This window comes from Neolamprologus brichardi, chromosome 7 (genome assembly GCF_056152115.1).
Source record: "Neolamprologus brichardi isolate AB-2024 chromosome 7, ASM5615211v1, whole genome shotgun sequence".
Classification (NCBI taxonomy): domain Eukaryota; kingdom Metazoa; phylum Chordata; class Actinopteri; order Cichliformes; family Cichlidae; genus Neolamprologus; species Neolamprologus brichardi.
The window spans coordinates 60,292,387-60,311,747 of NC_142110.1; the positions used below are offsets into that span (position 1 = coordinate 60,292,387).

General features: G+C 38.0%; 1 protein-coding gene across 2 annotated transcripts in view; it reads right to left on the reverse strand.

The window, feature by feature from the left end:
* The window catches only part of LOC102778520 (myocyte-specific enhancer factor 2C-like), a 38,726-nt gene extending 35,351 nt beyond the window's left edge, over positions 1–3,375 (reverse strand). For both annotated transcript variants that reach the window (XM_006797358.3, XM_006797357.3), the window contains exon 1: positions 3,146–3,375. The gene's annotated coding sequence lies outside the window, so the exon portion shown is untranslated. The remainder of the gene's footprint in view (positions 1–3,145) is intronic.
* Between the last annotated feature and the right edge of the window lie 15,986 nt (positions 3,376–19,361).

Consider the following 19,361-nt stretch of genomic DNA (forward strand, 5'->3'; position numbering starts at 1 on the left):
GAATTTGAACTGTCAAAGACATAATATAATCTACACCTGTTAATTAGGCTTCACTTTTTTGGTGATAGTTTCTGTTTTGTTTTCTTCACTTTCTGTCATAATTTATTAATTTCACAAGAGTATTTTATGTGTTCACACTCATTTTCAGTGGAAGCTATAAATGTATGTTTGACAGCAACAAAGCTGACCTCGACTATAATTTTTCAGTGCTGCAGTTGTGATGAAACATGCCATGTTGGCACACTAACACACGAGTCCACAGGCAACGTTGCAGCAAGTTGGTAAGAATGTAGCCTTTGTTGCTCATAGTGTGAACTTAACATTTAAGTGTCTTTATTTCAAAGGGAATTTATCTTCTGTCATCTATGTCCTGTTTCATTGGTGAATGCTTATATTAAACACTTGAACTCAAGGTATGTACAAGTATCACTGAGTAAAAAGCCAACACTTCAGGGTGCATTAAACACACATTTTTTTCTACTCTTGGATCTATATGATGCCATGCAGAGTGTAGATCTCTAATATGGTCTCCTCAAGAGCACTGACTCCTGGTCCACATGCTGTTCAGGTCTTTTGTTTATGAGGTGCAGCCAATCAGCAGAAAGTTGTTTAAAACAGAAGGTCAAGCTAAAACTGATGGATTCAGTCATGAACCTAAGCTCCACCAACACCCTGTATAAGGTTAATAAGGATTCTGTTGAACCATGATACAAAGCTACTCTAGTAGAGACTACTGGAGTAACTTTGCATCTAATAGGTCCCCTCACAAATGCTGACAGGATAACAAGTCAAAACATTTTACTGGGAAATCCCTTTGTAGAAATTTGTGTATTCCCCTATTCATATGGAGAAAGTAAGTGGAAGACTTCTCAGAAATTAAGTCTATTTTATTTCCATGAAAGTACAGAAGAAGTGTCCGTTATATTTTTAAATATTTTATCTGTTATATTTTTAGATCTTTATTCCTGATGGCAACAATTTAATGTCATCATATGCTGACATATGTGGCATATGTTGGTTATGTTTGCTTTGTACATATCACTAGGTAGCTGTTGCTGTGCAGTGTATAAATGTGTTAAAAATGTTGTAAGTCTTGGATAAATGCAGCATGTACAATATCACATATAATTATAAGATTATTATTATTATTTTTTTATGAAAACAGCTGGTCACAAACACAACTACATAACTTCTTTGAATGAACCCAAAGACACATGGCTTCTTCTACTTGGTTTAGTTGGATTTCACCATAAACAGATACATAATAGAGTGATGGTTTTATCTGCTTTAATTGTCATCAGCTTTCCTATTTTATCTGACAGGCAGCATAAACAGCTTTGGTGACACTTTCATCTGCCTGTCATCGGTCTATATATTAGCTGTGAACCACAGCCCATCATTCCACAATTTTCATTTATAAAACTTTATTTCTCTTGTGCATTACTCCCAATTTCTTATACTGTTTACATTTTCTTATTATTAGTTCTTCAGTCAGCTGTAGAGCCTTCAAACTTGTGCGCAAGGCACTATATGAATAAAGTTTGATTGACAGATGATTTATTATGCATGTATGCATTAATGTATCCAGCTCATACTGTGAACAAATTTGAGATATGAAGGGAGAGGAGGACGTTATAGAAGAAGAAATCACATGTTGCCCAATTAGGCAACATGTCATTAGGTGTTCTAAAACCTTTGACTGGTAGTGTGTGTGTGCGTGTGTTAGATTCAAATTATTGTAGGGTCTTTACCTTGCAATATAAAGCGCCTTGAGGTGAGTGTTGTTGTGATTTTGTGTTATTTATACACATAAATAAATAACTACATTAAATAAAATAAATAATATTACTCATCCTTAAGTTCTCCTTTACACTTTTTTATACTATTATTCCTTTATGTTCAGTATTACCTGCAAAACTTTTCTTTAAAGTATCTTTATTTTGCCTTCATTTATATGAAGTGAATTTTTAAATGTATATCAGTACTTAAATTTCAGCAACTTTCACTTATTTGGAATTTTTTTGTTGTACACGTTAATTTAAATAACAATATATACAGTTTGCACATTTCTGATCTATATAACAAGCACATACAAAAGCAGATACAGTTCAAAAACACACTGTGCAATTCACTCCGTGAGCAGTAAACACATACATACCAGCATCGAACCACAGCCCATCAAACATCCTGAACAAAGAGCAATATTTACACTATATGTACGGGAGTGAGCGTGGAGGTAATATTTTTGTATTAACACTGAATCAAATGAGCCTCACTTGAATGACAAACACAATGCGAATGATCATTGGTTTGGTTTAATAGAGCTCATCTATATATACGGTATGTCAGCACAAGTCTCTAGTAAAGACCAAACAAAATCCCGCAATGAGGCCTTTTTTCTATATTTTTGTCCACCAGAGAGCACTGAGGAGCTTATGTTATTAACTGTGGTATGGTCTAGTTGATAACTTAATAAAAAAAGATTTCATGACATAATTTAACATAAAATTATGTATTAAAAAAAATGTAACGTGATTGTCAGATGAAACACTGGCAGTGGTCATTACAATCAAAATAAATATTTTCCACATATACAAAAATTGAATTTATAAAACATTGCTCTAGTAATAATTAAAGAGGAAATAGTATATAAAATAAGAAAAATTTGCATGTCTACTACCTTAACATGAAAATACTTCCACCTGTAAAAATACATACACAATTTCTATATTAGTTTATTAAAATTACATAACTTTTTGAAACAGACCATTTTGTGCTTTAATACTAGAATTAGATACTTTTTTTTTTTTTTTAAAAAGTGGGCCATTTAACAACTAAAGCATTTTTTCAGGAGTGGATAGACATCAACAAAAAAAAGACATAAAGAAGAAAGTGACTTAAGATCAGTGTCAGTGTTCATATCTCATGGATATTTGTATTTAGCACGTCAACAGCTTGTTTCTGCTGCCACCAAGTGGTCAAAAGTCTACCACTTCCACCTCAACTTAACTTATTGTCTTCAAAGTTAATATTTGTTTCCCGTGTAATAACAACGCTTTATCACCTTCTAAACAAGAGTGTTCTAGTTTAATTCAGTCCTTCCATTTGTCCATTACTAACAGACATATTTCTCTCGCTAACTCACCAGTGCTTTTGGTTCAGTCTTCACCTGGAAGGTTCCCCCAGCAGCTCCAGCTGTGGGTTTGCTCAGTCAATCCCTTGTATCAAACAAGAAAGGATTCTTTTTATAAAAGAAAAAACAGAACTCAAACACGAGAAGAGATTTTAAGCCAGACCAGCTGGCTTAGAAGAAGGGGTACCCAGAACTGGGCAGTGTTTGGATCTGAGCTCTCTCTCTGCACTGAGCAGCAGATACCCCACACACTCAAACACCGCCCACTCCATTCCACCACCACACACAGTTGTACACACACACACACACACACCCAGTGACCCCCTATGTCCGAGCCAGCTGAGTGTATGTATCTGAAGGAGCAGGCTCACCTGTTGTTATCACTCATGGTATATTTAGATTTGCCACAGATGCTACCAGTGTGTGCATGTGTGTGTATGTGTGTATGTGTGTGTGTGTGTGTGTGTGTGTGCTACAGAGACAGAAATGTGTTGCTGACACTCAGAAGCCTACATGGGCCGTGGTGTAAGAACCCTGGATTACTTCCCATAGACCATCGGCTCTACACATTACAGAGAGATAGAGAGAGTGATCAAACCTGTGAGCATGTCGTAGATATCAGCACTCCAAGCATCTGCAGCAGAGGATTAGGTCAGCTGTCCACTTCTGTCACTTCTGAGCAGAGGGAGGAAAGGGGACAAGCGTGTTCGGTTGAATTCCTTAGTCAATGAAACCATCAGACAAGGGTGCAGGCTGAGCGTCTAAAAACCCCAAAGACAACAGCCCTACTTGTTTCTAGACTGGAGACAACTATTCCAAAGCAGATTAACTGAAATTTTAGATGGAAATTAGAGCTATCACAAAATCATACATTTACTAGTTGGTTCCATTACATTTAAAAACAACCACTGGTGATAAGAATTTGAATACTATAAAATCAATTAAAATATTATATGTACTCCTATTTTTCAACAGCCTGTCACACACACAATGTTAAACAGGCTGAATGACAACAATAGTGGTGACTAACATCATGGCAGGAACTCAGGGTTTGAGCTACACATTAGTATATACAACACTGGCCTAAATAATATTGTTTGGTAGTACCATTAACATTAATAACTTTGTGATTGCTTTTTTATTGAGTTAATGACTGCAATTTCATCAAACAATGCGGTTTCTCTTTCTTATGTTCTCATGAGCCTGGAGTTCTGTCTGGTCAACTTTGCTGCGTTTGTTGAGTGTGAGCATAAAGTTTAAACTTATATGCTTGAAAATTCAACAGGCTGCTTATGTTGTCCCTGATATCCTTAATAAACACTAATGACCCAGGGATCTTGAAAGTCACACAATGTGTCACATGCGTCACATTGCCTCTCATTGTTTTACATGTGCTGTAATGTCTCATCAGAATCAGAATGAGAATCAATACTTTATTAATCTCTAAGGAAATTATGTGACTACAGTTCCTCTAAGACAATAAGAACGGTAACAGACTAAACTAAATTAAATAATAGAATATATATCCAATATATGTACAACATATAAAAAAAGTAGAAAAAGGTACAATATAAAGCGCCTTGAGGCGACTGTTGTTGTTGACACTGTATAAAATTAAACTGAATTGAGTATAAGTTCCATATATAAGTTACAAAATATAAGAAATAGCTCTAATATATACAAATAGCTCAATTACAATAATACAGAATATATATGACTGACATTTTACTGCAAACTGTACAACTTTGCTACTTGTTATTTTCACTTTAGAGGATGTGCAAAAGGGTGTAACTATTGCAGTGTGTACTGTACATTAGATAGAACTGCTGAACAGGGAAACTAGTGGAGATCGTTCAGTGGTGCCACTCAGTGTGTCACTGAACATGCTCCTGTGACTGGCCAGCAGGTCATGGAGTGGGTGAGAGGTATTCTCCAGCATTGTCTTTATCTTGGACAACATCCACCTCTGACACCATATTAAGGGTGTCCAACTCTATCCCCACAACGTTACTGGCCCTGCGGATCAGTTTATTGAGTCTGTTGGCATCTGCGACCCTCGACCTGCTGCCCCAGCATGTAGCGGCATAGAGAATGGAACTGGCCACAAAAGACTCAGAGAAAATCCTGATCATTGTCCAAAAGATGTTAAAAGACCTCAACCATCTCAAAATAATTATTCTATTCTTTAAAAAAAAAAGCAAAAAACAAAAAATAAAAAAACCCACAATTTTGTTGAACATGTACAGTGACACTAAAAGGCTATTCTATTCTATTCTATTCTAAAATAGAGGTAGCCTAGTTTATTGTCAGTGTGTACTCAACAGTGTTGGTCAAGTTACTTGAAAAAAGTAATCAGTAACTAATTACTGATTACTTCCCCAAAAAAGTAATCCCATTACTTTACTGATTACTTATTTTCAAAAGTAATTAATTATTTAGTTACTTAGTTACTTAGTTACTTTTTAAAAACACGATTTACAACCTGAATAGGTGATAAAGCGATAGATCTTTCAGCCCAATTCTACTTTTTCTGCATAATCCATCATACAAAATGTAATCAAATGGAAAAGTCTCTTTTTAAAACTTGTTTTATTAGTTTTAATCTTTTAACTTTATGCATCAAGCAAAAATGTAATTATATGCAACATTCTCTGACTGGAAGAAATTTGTTTAACATTTAAACCTATTTTCTGCACATTCCAGCACATAAAATAATATTTTTTGTGTTTACACTCAGTCTTTCAAATAGATGCAAGTAAAACACAGCAGAAAATAAATAAAATCAAAGACTAGCGGTCCTGTTGCTCTATTTTCACCTGTAAAGCAGGAGTGCGGTAGGTGGAGGTTTACCCTGGTGCAGGTGTGCCGCGGTCAGTGGAAGAATCCGCGAGTTTCTCTGTGAGTTTCCCATTACGTCGTAGCTACTCAGTGCTTGCTTGGAAGTTTAGGGGGTTTTTTTCGTTGTAAAAAGACGTTTTCTTCCCACGCACAACGGACACTAATGTTTTTGTCACTTTTTATGGAATCAAACTCAAAGTAAGGTCAGTACTTCCACGCTTTAAACGCTGCACGCTCATACTCTCTCCCGCACTCGATATATGATCCACGAATGTCGCACTCGCTTAAGTCACTGTCATGAGACATTCTTGCAAAAAAATCACGGTTTTAGTAACGCAGTAACGCAGCGTTCCTACGGGAAAGTAAAGGTAATCTAATTACCGTTTTTGCAATAGTAATCCCTTACTTTACTCGTTACTTGAAAAAAGTAATCGGATTACAGTAACGCATTACAAGTAACGCGTTACTGCCCATCTCTGGTACTCAAGATATTTATAGTCCTCCAAATCAACCTCTTGGATTGAAAAAGGGGTCCACAATCAATTCTTTGATCTTTGTCATGTCGAGCTGCAGATGATTCCACTCACACCACCTGATAAAGCAGTTAACCACAACCCAGTAGTCAGTACCAAAGGTCTGTAATCCTGGCGGCCACTGGGACGTGGTGTCAGGAATGACTCAGATTCATCATGAACAGTTTATGAAAGCTGGGGGCAAAAGCCTTAAGGACACAGGGATTCACCTCTTTTGTTCCAGCAGACTTGCCTGAGTGGAATCTTCTCATTTGTCTCTGAACTTGTTCATGGATGAAAGTAAAAGGTGGGGAAGGAGTGTCAGGACTTTCACAGGAGGCTATGGTGCAATGTGGAGAGAGAGTGGTGTGGCTGTGGATTGCAGGCTGACTACAGGTAAGGCTGTAGGGGTAAGGCTACCTCCTCTTTGTTCCCCACTCTGAAGGCCCCATTCTTGTCATTCAGGAGTGATTTGATGTCCTCTGTCACCCACGGCTTGTTATTTGGGTAACAATGTACAGTCCAAGCTAGGAAAATGGAGTCGATGTAGAAGGTTATGTACTCAGTGATACACTCAGTAAGCCCATTAATGTCCTTAAGGTGAGGTTCACAGAGTGTCTCCCAGTCTGCAACCTCAAAACAGCTCTGCTGTTCTGCTAAGACCTCCTCTGACCACCTCCTAATACTCCTGGTGGTCACAGGCTCCCTCCCCACAATAGGCACATAGCAGGGGTACACCCCTGCTATGTACAGATAATGTACAGATAATCCTAAAAATGTTATTACTAGAGGCGAGTTTTATTTTTGTCCAACTACAACTTTTCTGTGTGCTTTATTGCAAAGAATGTGTCACTATAATAGAAAAGTCACTCAATCACTTTGCCAAATTCCAATAAAATGATCAAATGTATGGAAACTACAATGTTGTTAGGAGGATTTTTTTTTCTTTCAGTGCCATTGAGGGTCCACAGCAGTGTGGTTGGGTGAAGCTGGGATGTCGAGAGATGAAGTTACTGTGAAATCCATGAGCGTGTGAAAACGAATCCATCTTCACCCAGCTGCCAAGCATAGTCCACAATCCACTGCGTGTGTCAAGACATTCCCTCTTCATGTCTGTGTCTGTGTTTTCCTCCAGCTCCTCCATCAGCATTAACCATTTCTTTTATCTTATACAATACAATTTATGAAATACTTTATTGCAAAGAATTGCTGAACAACATAATACTTGTGACACTACTGTATGTAGGGTCATTAGTCTCAGAATCATACTCACTGTTTTAAAATCCAGTACTTGATTTATAAATAAGAGGTGGTTGGGGTGGATGGTGAATATATAAAGCATGCACAGCACAGATATTGTCTAACTCTCCACAGTTCCATCACAGTTCCAAAAGAGTTGAGATGAGTAGCAATGATTTTAGAATCTTATAAATCAATCTTTTATTCACAAATTCATTGTCCCATTTTTGGTTTCATAACGCTCCAAATGTTGTCAGTTGATGAAAGGTCTGGACTGCAGGCAGCCTAGTTCAGCACCCGGACTTTTCTACTACAAAGCCACACTGGTGAACTTCTGCCCATCGTTACTTCTCTGAAACGCCAAGATGCTCTTTTTATACCCAATTATGCTACTGACCTATCGCCAATTATTTAATTAAATAGTTGCAAAATTGTCCTCCTTTTTAGTACCATTTACTTAGCAAGCATATCTCTGGGAAGAAACCTGACTGCCTGAAGGAAGTCCACACGAAGAGAATACAAACTCCATGCAGAAATGTCCCAGCCAGGACTAGAACCGTATTATATCGCATCGCAGGAGAATCATAAATGCTATTTATTCCAATAGTCCAGAACAACCAACTGTTCATGAAACAGTTGTGAGTTTTCCCGACTTGTGAGTTGAGGTAGAAAAGTCATAGAAACAAAACAAATAAATAAAAGGAATTGAAAAGGCCCAACTTTTTATTTAAAGGTGAACAGTCTGTTTCTGGTTTCCCTGTGTCACTGCCGCTCAGTAAGCTGTTTGCAAGTGTGTGTAAAAAGGAGGAGTTGGTGCTCGGCAGTTTGGATGGCAGTGATTTGTATTTATTTTTTAGCTCAGTATGTGCAGCTTTTCAGCCTTCTGCTCCAGCTCGGCTCACACCACAGGGCTCAAACCTCCAGGCCCCAGCAGGTACTGAAATCGGGAAGGTGTGGTTAGCGTGACAGGTATCAGCTGTGCCAGCCAGCCTTCCTTTTAAGACCATTAAAAAAAACAATTTTGTGAATTCATGGCCTTCACAAGTGCAAAAAACATAACAAAAATATTGTCTCAAGGGCCATTACTTGGTTTTGGCTCTCTCAGTGGTATATTATCACTTTATGTTCCTGTTACAATGCAGGAACATGGCCTCCCTCTTCCTTCTGCTGGGGTGAGCGCATGGTTGTCAACGAGATGTGTGGCCTTGGGTCTTCAGCCCTTTTGTTGCCAATGGCTGGGGTCTCCTGGGTCTTTTGTGTGTGTAACACACAGCAAAATTATGTGTTTATTTGTGTACCTCCCTATGTGTCCTTCAGGTGCTGTGTGTTTGTTGGAGTTGGAGACCCAGCATGTCTGTTGGCTTCGAGGATGGACAGTGGTCTGTGCCGCCAATTTATTTAAAAACATTTAGATGAGATTATGCTATGAAATAAGAAATTAAAATGCTTTATCCCTCTGTTATAATTGGCAAATCTTCTGGAGGAAACCTGGTCTTGTTAGGAGAGATGGCATCCATCCCACTTTGGATGGAGCAGCTCTCATTTCTAGAAATATCGACAAATTTATTAAACCCCTCAAAATATGACTATCCAGAGTTGGGAACAGGAAGCAGAGTTGCAGTCTTACACGCCTCTCTGCAGCTTCCCTCCTCCTGCTACCCCCCCAAAAACCCATCTCCATAGAGACTGTGTCTGCTTCCAAAAAGACAAAAAAACAAACTAAAAACCAGCAACAAACAACTTAAACATTTACAAAGAAAGAACAATACAGTATCCACATCTGAACCAAAGAGTAAAACAGTGAAATGTGGATTATTAAATATTAGGTCTCTCTCCTCCAAGTCTCTGTTAGTACATGACTTAATAATTGATCAACAAATTGATTTACTCTGCCTTACAGAAACCTGGTTGCAGCAGGATGATTATGTTAGTTTAAATGAATCAACACCCCCGAGTCATTCTAACTACCAGAAATCTCGAAGCACAGGTCGAGGGGGCGGTTTGGCAGCAATTTTTCACACCAGTCTATTAATTAATGAAAGACCAAGACAGACTTTTAATTCATTTGAAAGCCTGATGCTTAACATTGTCCACCCCAGCTGTGAAACTCAGAAACCAGTCTTACTTGTTATCATCTATCGTCCACCTGGGCCTTACACAGAGTTTCTGTCTGATTTCTCAGACTTTATATCTAATTTAGTTCTGAGCTCAGATAAAATAATTATTGTGGGTGATTTTAACATTCATGTAGATGCTAAAAATGACATCCTCAACATGGCATTTAATCTGTTAGTAGACTCAATTGGCTTCTCTCAAAATGTAAAAGAACCCACCCACCACTTTAATCACACTCTAGATCTTGTTTTAACATATGGCATAGAAACTGAACATTTAACAGTGTTTCCTGAAAACCCTCTCCTGTCTGATCATTTCTTGATAACATTTACATTTACAATAATTGATTACGCAGCAGTGGAGAGTGGACTTTATCAAAGTAGATGTCTTTCTGAAAGCGCTGTAACTAAGTTTAAGAATATAATCCAGCCACTGTTATCATCGTCAATGCCCTGTACCAACACAGAGCAGAGCAGCTATCTGAACGCTACCCCAACAGAGGTCGATTATCTTGTTAATAATTTCACCTCCTCACTACGTACGACTCTGGATACTGTAGCTCCAGTGAAAACTAAGGTCTCTAATCAGAAGTACCTGACCCCGTGGTATAATTCTCAAACACGTACCCTAAAGCAGATGACTCGTAATCTGGAGAGGAAATGGCGTGTCACAAATTTAGAGGATCATCATTTAGCCTGGAGAAATAGTTTGTTGCTTTATAAGAAAGCCCTCCGCAAAGCCAGAACAGCTTACTACTCATCACTGATTGAAGAAAATAAGAACAACCCCAGGTTTCTCTTCAGCACTGTAGCCAGGCTGACAAAAAGTCAGAGCTCTTTTGAGCCAACCATCCCTTTAACGTTAACTAGTGATGACTTCATGAACTTCTTCACAAATAAAATTTTTATCATTAGAGAAAAAATTACCAATAATCATCCCACAGATGTAATATTATCTACAGCTACTCTTAGTTCCATTGATGTTAAGTTAGACTCTTTTTCTCCAATCGATCTTTCTGAGTTAACTTCAATAATTACTTCCTCCAAACCATCAACGTGTCTTTTAGACCCCATTCCTACAAAACTGCTCAAAGAAGTCCTGCCATTGATTAATTCTTCAATCTTATATATGATCAACCTATCTCTAATAATCGGCTATGTACCACAGGCCTTCAAGGTGGCTGCAGTTAAACCTTTACTCAAAAAGCCATCTCTAGACCCAGCAGTCTTAGCTAATTATAGGCCAATCTCCAACCTTCCTTTCATATCAAAAATCCTTGAAAGAGTAGTTGTCAAACAGCTTAAAGATCATCTGCAGAGGAATGGTTTATTTGAAGAGTTTCAGTCAGGTTTCAGAGTTCATCACAGCACAGAAACAGCTTTAGTGAAGGTTACAAATGATCTTCTTATGGCCTCTGACAGTGGACTCATCTCTGTGCTTGTCCTTCTTGACCTTAGTGCAGCATTCGATACTGTTGACCATAATATCCTATTAGAGCGATTAGAACATGCTGTAGGTATTACAGGTATTGCACTGCAGTGGTTTGTATCATATCTATCTAATAGACTCCAATTTGTGCATGTAAATGGAGAGTCCTCTTCACACACTGAGGTTAATTATGGAGTTCCACAGGGTTCAGTGCTAGGACCAATTCTGTTTACATTATACATGCTTCCCCTAGGCAGCATCATTAGAAGACATAGCATACATTTTCACTGCTATGCAGATGACACCCAGCTCTATCTGTCCATGAAGCCAGATAACACACACCAATTAGTTAAACTGCAGGAATGTCTTAAAGACATAAAGACTTGGATGGCCACTAACTTTCTGCTTCTTAACTCAGATAAAACTGAGGTCATTGTACTCGGCGCTGAAAAGCTTAGAAATATGGTATCTAACCAGATTCTTACTCTGGATGGCATTACCTTGGCCTCCAGTAACACTGTGAGGAACCTTGGAGTCATTTTTGACCAGGATATGTCCTTCAACGCACATATTAAACAAATATGTAAGACTGCGTTCTTCCATTTGCGCAACATCTCTAAAATTAGAAATATCCTGTCTCAGAGTGATGCTGAAAAACTAGTTCATGCATTTATTACTTCCAGGCTGGACTACTGCAATTCATTATTATCAGGATGTCCAAAAAACTCACTGAAAAGCCTTCAGTTGATCCAAAATGCTGCAGCAAGAGTACTGACAGGGACTAGAAAGAGAGAGCATATTTCTCCTGTTTTGGCTTCCCTTCATTGGCTTCCTGTTAAATCCAGAATTGAATTCAAAATCCTGCTCCTCACATACAAGGTCTTAAATAATCAGGCCCCATCTTATCTTAATGACCTTGTAGTACCATATTACCCTATTAGAGCACTTCGCTCTCGCTCTGCAGGCCTACTTGTTGTTCCTAGAGTATTTAAAAGTAGAATGGGAGGGAGAGCCTTCAGTTTTCAGGCCCTTCTTCTGTGGAACCAGCTTCCAGTTTGGATTCGGGAGACAGACACTATCTCTACTTTCAAGATTAGGCTTAAAACTTTCCTTTTTGCTAAAGCATATAGTTAGGGCTGGACCAGGTGACCCTGAATCCTCCCTTAGTTATGCTGCAATAGATGTAGGCTGCCTGGGGATACCCATGATGTATTGAGTTTTTCCTTTCCAGTCCCCTTTCTCACTCACTATGTGTTAATAGACCTCTCTGTATTGAATCATACCTGTTATTAATCTCTGTCTCTCTTCCACAGCATGTCTTTTATCCTGTCTTCCTTCTCTCACCCCAACCGGTCGCAGCAGATGGCCGCCCCTCCCTGAGCCTGGTTCTGCCGGAGGTTTCTTCCTGTTAAAAGGGAGTTTTTCCTTCCCACTGTCGCCAAAGTGCTTGCTCATAGGGGGTCATATGATTGTTGGGCTTTTCTCTGTATCTATGAAGCGCCTTGAGGCGACATTTGTTGTGATTTGGCGCTATATAAATAAAATTGAATTGAATTGAATTGAATCTGTTGAATTACCTGATAGTTATTCAGTTCAAATTCTATTTATATAATGCCAAATCACAAAGACACACTTTGGAAAAGCCTCAAGGATTGATAAGAACTAATGATTACATGCAGAGTGGTGTATAAACACATAGTGAGTGAAAAAGGTGATTGAATTAAACACACGGGAATCCCCCCAGCAGCCTATATTTATTGCAGTGTAACTAAGTGAGGATTCAGGGTCACCTGATCCAGCTATGTCATGATCTACAGGAACGCATATCAGGTGTTGTGGAGTAAAGGAACCAAATGTCAACTCACAGGCAGGTGTTGATAAAACAGCTTGGGTTTGTTAAGCTTGACGACCGGTACAAACATAAGGCAAAAAACACAAAAAGCAAAAGGGAACAAGGAAATTAAACTAGAGGAGACAGGACATGAAGGAAAGTTGACTTAATGATCGGACAAGTGACAAGGTGAGACTGAGACAATAAATACACAGGCAGGTGATTAGGGGAAGTGGAGGCACATGGGAATGCAGCTGAACTGAATGACAAGGGGAAACAAAACTGAACATGAACCACACAGGACAAGGACTACCAAAATAAAACAGGAAATCGTTAACGCTGAGTCATGGACAGAGACATGACAGAGCCGAGGGAGCAAGAGAGAGGACACAAACATAAGGCAAGAACTGTATCCAAACTCTGACCAATTCTGTTTACATATGAGGCATAGCATACATTTTCATTGCTATGCAAATGATACCCAACATTGTCCATCCATGATTAACTGCCCTTTTCACCTTCATAAGCTGCAAAAAAAAAACCCAAAAAAACCACCGACCACATTTTCCTTTACATATTTAATGTTTAAGCAATAGCTATACATCACAGTCTCAAATTTGTAACCATTTGATTTAACTTACTTGTATGTGCTTTAACCTTTTAACTTTTTACAGTCTAATCCAGATGTTTAATCCAATGTTTACATTTTTGATTCAATATAGTTTCCTTTTTTTGACTTGGTGTATTAAATAGTAATGTATCAAAACTGCCACAGATGTGACATAAAAACAAATATTAAAAAGACTTTTTAAAACATTCCCCCCATTTTTTTAATTTACCCATTAGTAAAATTTGTCTTATGTTTTCTTTTTTTAATAGTATATATAAAATGGATTTTCATTCAGATATAACCAAGCACAACAGTAAACAGTCCAGTGGTCTTTCCTCCCATGTTCTCCTGTCAGGGTTAGAGGGTAACTGTTGTCACATATTTGGGATAGCTCGCCTAATGACTGACAGGTGGGCACCAGATATGAACACTGGTTTCCCATCAGAGTTTTGAAGCATTTGACATACAAATTTAAATATTGGTCTGGTTTTGTTCAAACAGATATACACAAACCCAACTAAATGAAGAATAATTCCAAACAAATATTTTATTTAGTAAAATATTTGTTAATATTTGTCTGCCATTTATCACCAAAATTAAAGTATTGTAGAATCATTCTTTTGAAAATGTTTGAAAAATATAAAATGTTGAGAAATCCTAGCTGATACATTTTTGTGAATTTATTAGATGGTTTCTCATGAATAGGAATAACTTTGGATATTGAAGTTTTTAAAAATTACCACGATATTTTTTATGTACTTTGCATAACAACAAAATCTGAGTGAACAGTAAACATAGCTCACAAGAAGTGATGAAAAACTGTAGTTATCTTTGGACTGGGACTTGATTACAAGCACCTCTTTAAGATTACCCTCTGTTTCGGACACAAACAGCTAGAGACACCACAGTTAAGGAGGCATTCCTGTTACATTTCATGAAGTGCATTTTAAGTCAACCCCCATGAGGTGCATGTCTAGGTCATACAACTAAGGGACTGTCTGAAAATAGTCACTCAACCAGCTTCTTTAAAAAAAAAGGATACATTTTTGTGAGATGTGAATTATAATTAAGATACATAATAACACTGACATTTTTGGTTAAGAACAAGAAATCTTGTTGTTCCCTCTGGTGGTCAACCTGTGTAATTAACAATATTTGACATTTTCAGTATTTTCCTGCAAATACAGAAAGTAAGGCTTATTCCACAGCTGCCTTAAATTAAAAGTATTGATAATTACCAAACTCCTTTTAAAAGAAAAAAAATCTGTATATCTGTAATGGTTAATTGACTAGTATAATCAAAAGGATATTTTTAATATTAAAATCTAATTAGAGTCGTTATCCATGCTGTTTAAAAAAAAGTTGAAAAAAGTAAAGTAAAAATATTTGGCTTTTTAAAAACATTTTATTAAGATGCCAGAAAACAGATACTTACTTGCATTCCTGAAAAATTTGTTTTAGTGATTGAATGTTATGCTTCAATAATTTCTGACTTTTCACTGAATCCATTGTCTTTAAGGTTTTTTGAAACCAAATGTAGCTGAGCGATTCTCAAAATAATGGACAAAACATGTCCCCCAGATAAAACCTTATCTATGGGCTAAAAACATGCATAAAAGTCTTAATCCAGTTAACTAAAAGGCAAACCAAGGCAATGTTTATACAACAAAAGTATAATTTAGCTTTACAGTCTCATTGTAATAGCATCTGTTGCTTAAAACATAATCTGTATATATGCATATAAATAACACTTAAGGATAAATACGTGTCAGAAAAATTTCTAGTAAGTATAAAATGGTCAATTTCAGGCTAGAATGGCAAAACTTAACTTTTTAGTAGAATAAGGAAAGTAGGAACAGGGAGTATCAAAAAATGAGAAAGAAAATTAACAGCCAGTCAAAGCTCAGAAAGGAAAGGGAAATATGGAGAAATGGAATTTAAGAGGAAAAATTAAAGAACATTGGTGATCTGAAGGAAAAAAATCAGCAGTATGTAAACATAAACCCACAGACTCCTTTAGACATCAGTTTTGAGGAACCGAGCAGTAGTAGGCAGCTACTTGCTGGTGAATCATTAAGATACATAGCTTGAAACAAATGCATTACAAAGAGATTAAAGCATTCAAAGGCAAACAGAAGATGGAGCTCACTTTCACACCAAACTTTAGAAACATACTGGCAGTCTCTCAGAGTTTATGGTTCTCAACCAAGACAAATTAAGAAGTGAAACAACCGCCCATGTCCACCTGCTTCAAACATGAGGAGTACAGGAACATAAGGAGTTGCAATGAAACAACAGTTACTGTGCATGTCGACTTCTGAGGCCTGGAAATGTAAATTCAGCTCAGAAATACAACCCTGCCGTTATGGACAAAACCTCCTACAGATAACACTTTACACGGGCATGTTTTACACCAAACATGAAAAGGTAGGATTCTTCACAACAACTTCAGTCCAAGCACCAGGATGCAGCAGCCATATGGACCGACATGGATCATGTCCTGAAAGATATAATGGTCACTCACTATGTATTAACAGACTTGCATTGAATCATATCTGTTATTAACCTCTGTCTCTCTTCCACAGCATGTCTTTTATCCTGTCTTCCTTCTCTCACCCCAACCGGTCGCAGCAGATGGCTGCCCCTCCCTGAGCCTGGTTCTGCCGGAGGCTTCTTCCTGTTAAAAGGGAGTTTTTCCTTCCCACTGTCGCCAAAGTGCTTGCTCATAGGGGGTCATATGATTGTTGGGTTTTTCTCTGCATCTATGAAGCGCCTTGAGGCGACTTTTGTTGTGATTTGGCGCTATATAAATAAAATTGAATTGAATTGAATTGAATTAATGGTCGAAGCAAACAGTTTTGCTGTCCTTCCTCCAACTGAGATTCAAGAATGCAACATGGAATTCCTTACATCCCATGGCAAGGGTGCCCCAGATGGCATTGGGGCGACAGTAAAGAGATGTGCAGACCCCATTGTGCTGAGAGGACATTGTGGATGGCAGACACTTACACTAGATTATCATTATATCTTATGACACTATACTCGTGCAACCATTGAAATCCATCACAGGAACAAGAAAGATTCATCAAGTATTAGCTCAGAAGAATATCATCCATTGCAGACATGTTTCATGTTTTTGCAGTAAGCCACTGATTTGCCAGTGTTTCAGTCCAGTTGCTTACTCTTTTGATGGCATCTCATGACACCCAGATGAACATCAGATTTCTATGGCTGTTGTATAACAGAGACCTCTGGCGATCTTGATGGAACCAAGGGAAGAAGAGCCCAGCAGAGCACCTGAACTGAACAGCCATACAGTATATTTCAGTACAACCAAATACTAGACAAAAATGGAGGAGCATCTGGTGAAGGACTTGTTTTGAGTCCTCAAACCGATTCTAGCATGTTAGTCTCACTGATGTGTCCCATACAAATCATCTGTTTTTAACCATTATGACAAAGTAGATAAGATAAAACCACAGAATGCTGTGCAAGAAGCCCATTTTTTTATTCCTTGGTAATAATATTGTATGGCCCGCCATTATTGTCTAAGACTTTTCTTTGTACACATGCAGTTAATACCTGAATAAAGACCTAAATTATTTGATCCCATCAAATTATTTCAAGATTACATGTTAGCAGATGGTTTTCTCACTTCACAGATTATTTAGATGAATTCAAGGAAGACATGATTAAACCATCAACTGCAAAAGGACTGTTCATAGAAACCAGAAAGCTTTTTAACCAAGCCAGTTAGCCCATCTACATGTGGAACCACAGGTAACCTATGTTTTTACCCCCAATCACAGAGCAATAAGATCTTGGTCTGCCGTCTGATGCATTTGTAGAATTCTCATCAGCACAGATTACTACTAGTAATACATGAGAGTGAGTGTGGAAAGTCAAATAGTGGAAACCACAGGGGGGAGACTTTGAGGTTGTAACTAGGAAGGAACTGGGTTGGGTTATTTCTAGAGCATGTGCTGCTCCAGTCCGGGACGTGACAGCTGAGCATGTACCAGAGGAAGGCTAAGCTCAGGGCCTCACTGTAATAACCACATGCACGTTCATATAATCAACATTAATGATGACTTTCAGCCTAGTCGTGTACATACATACAGTACTTTGTTTCTCAGCCTTTTTTTTTCACATCTGAGTACTTGATGGGGGCTGGGACAGATGAAGTGTGAAGCAATGCGATCCAGATGCCTTCATCCAAACCAATATGTAAAAGCCTGTGGGGTGTCAAGTGACGGAGTTCATGAGGATTCGCCGAAAAGCTCTATGGGCAGTATTCTGCATCACAAGTGCAGTGTGTGACAAAGGCCTTGACTAACTGCTGCTATTATTTCATCACATACATCACATTATGAGATGAGATTTCTTAGCAGTATCTAATTTTTATAGTCAGGATGGAAGGTCCTTTATTGTTTTAAACATGAGCTTAGTGGCTTTATGCTGTGACATCATTTGCAGTTTGTTAATCACACTCATGCCAAGCACCTGAACTAAAATTTTACTGTACTTTTATCCACTGTCCTCTTTTTTTATTTCAATTTTAACATAAAATAATAAAATTAAAAGTTTACCAGAAGTAGTGATCACAAAGACCTGAAGGACAGAGTGCATGCAGTGATCAGGTGCATAATGTGCTGGCACACATCACTCCATCTTGTGGGCAGCCGAAGTACAGCAGGAAGGCTGTACAAGCTTGGTTCAAAACTACTGCATGCAATGTGTGCATTCTGTCCGCAGGTGGAGACATTAACATACAGAAAACACTTTGTCTGCTTTATTCATAACTGCAAAGCTAGGAGACCGATTGGATTTACATATTATTTTAAGTAACTGGTATCAAATATTTTGTAGTAATTTGTGGTTTTGCTATACTAGTCTGTATCAATTATATTGTGTACCATTAATTTTGAATGTCATTTTTTTCCACTACGAGGCAATGTACATGAGGCAAAGGCGTGCCCTAATTCAGTGTAACTAACATGACCTTGAATATTACTATGCAGCCATTTGGAATGTTTTCACAGTCCTGTGAAAACCTAAGTACACCCCACACCGTCCCACTGCTAAAGAGATAAGCTGCACAGTATGCAAGTAAATGTCTGATGTGCAGGAGCTCCACAAGGGACTGTGCCATCTTTTTCAGCTCCACTCCCATAAGCACAGACACAGGAGATATTTGATATCCCATGCTATCACATATGCTGCTAATAAAGGAGGACTTCCCACTAAATGTCAGAAAACTTAAATTTTAAAAACCACTTATTTGGGTGTCCACGTCTGCCCCCTGAGCATTTTAAGGCTGAGAGGTTAAAAAAAGAAATAAACTGTTAAGAGATTAACAATCGATGCTCAAAATGTCATGCTTAATTTCCAGAGTGAGTCTTCAGTACCCACTCCACAAGCCTTGCCTTAACTACATAAAAAATAAGTAGACATGCCCTTTATTTTTGCTACATAAAAATTTGTTTTTATTAGTCATCTTTCATGAGCAATAACAGTATTGCAATAACTGGTGATTAAAACAACCACAGAAAATGCAGGGAAAATGCTTTTTTTTTTTCAGCTGAACACAGTGAAATCCCTCCTAAATCCCACAGCAAGTCGCTACATAATTGAGTAAGGCATCACTCAACTATG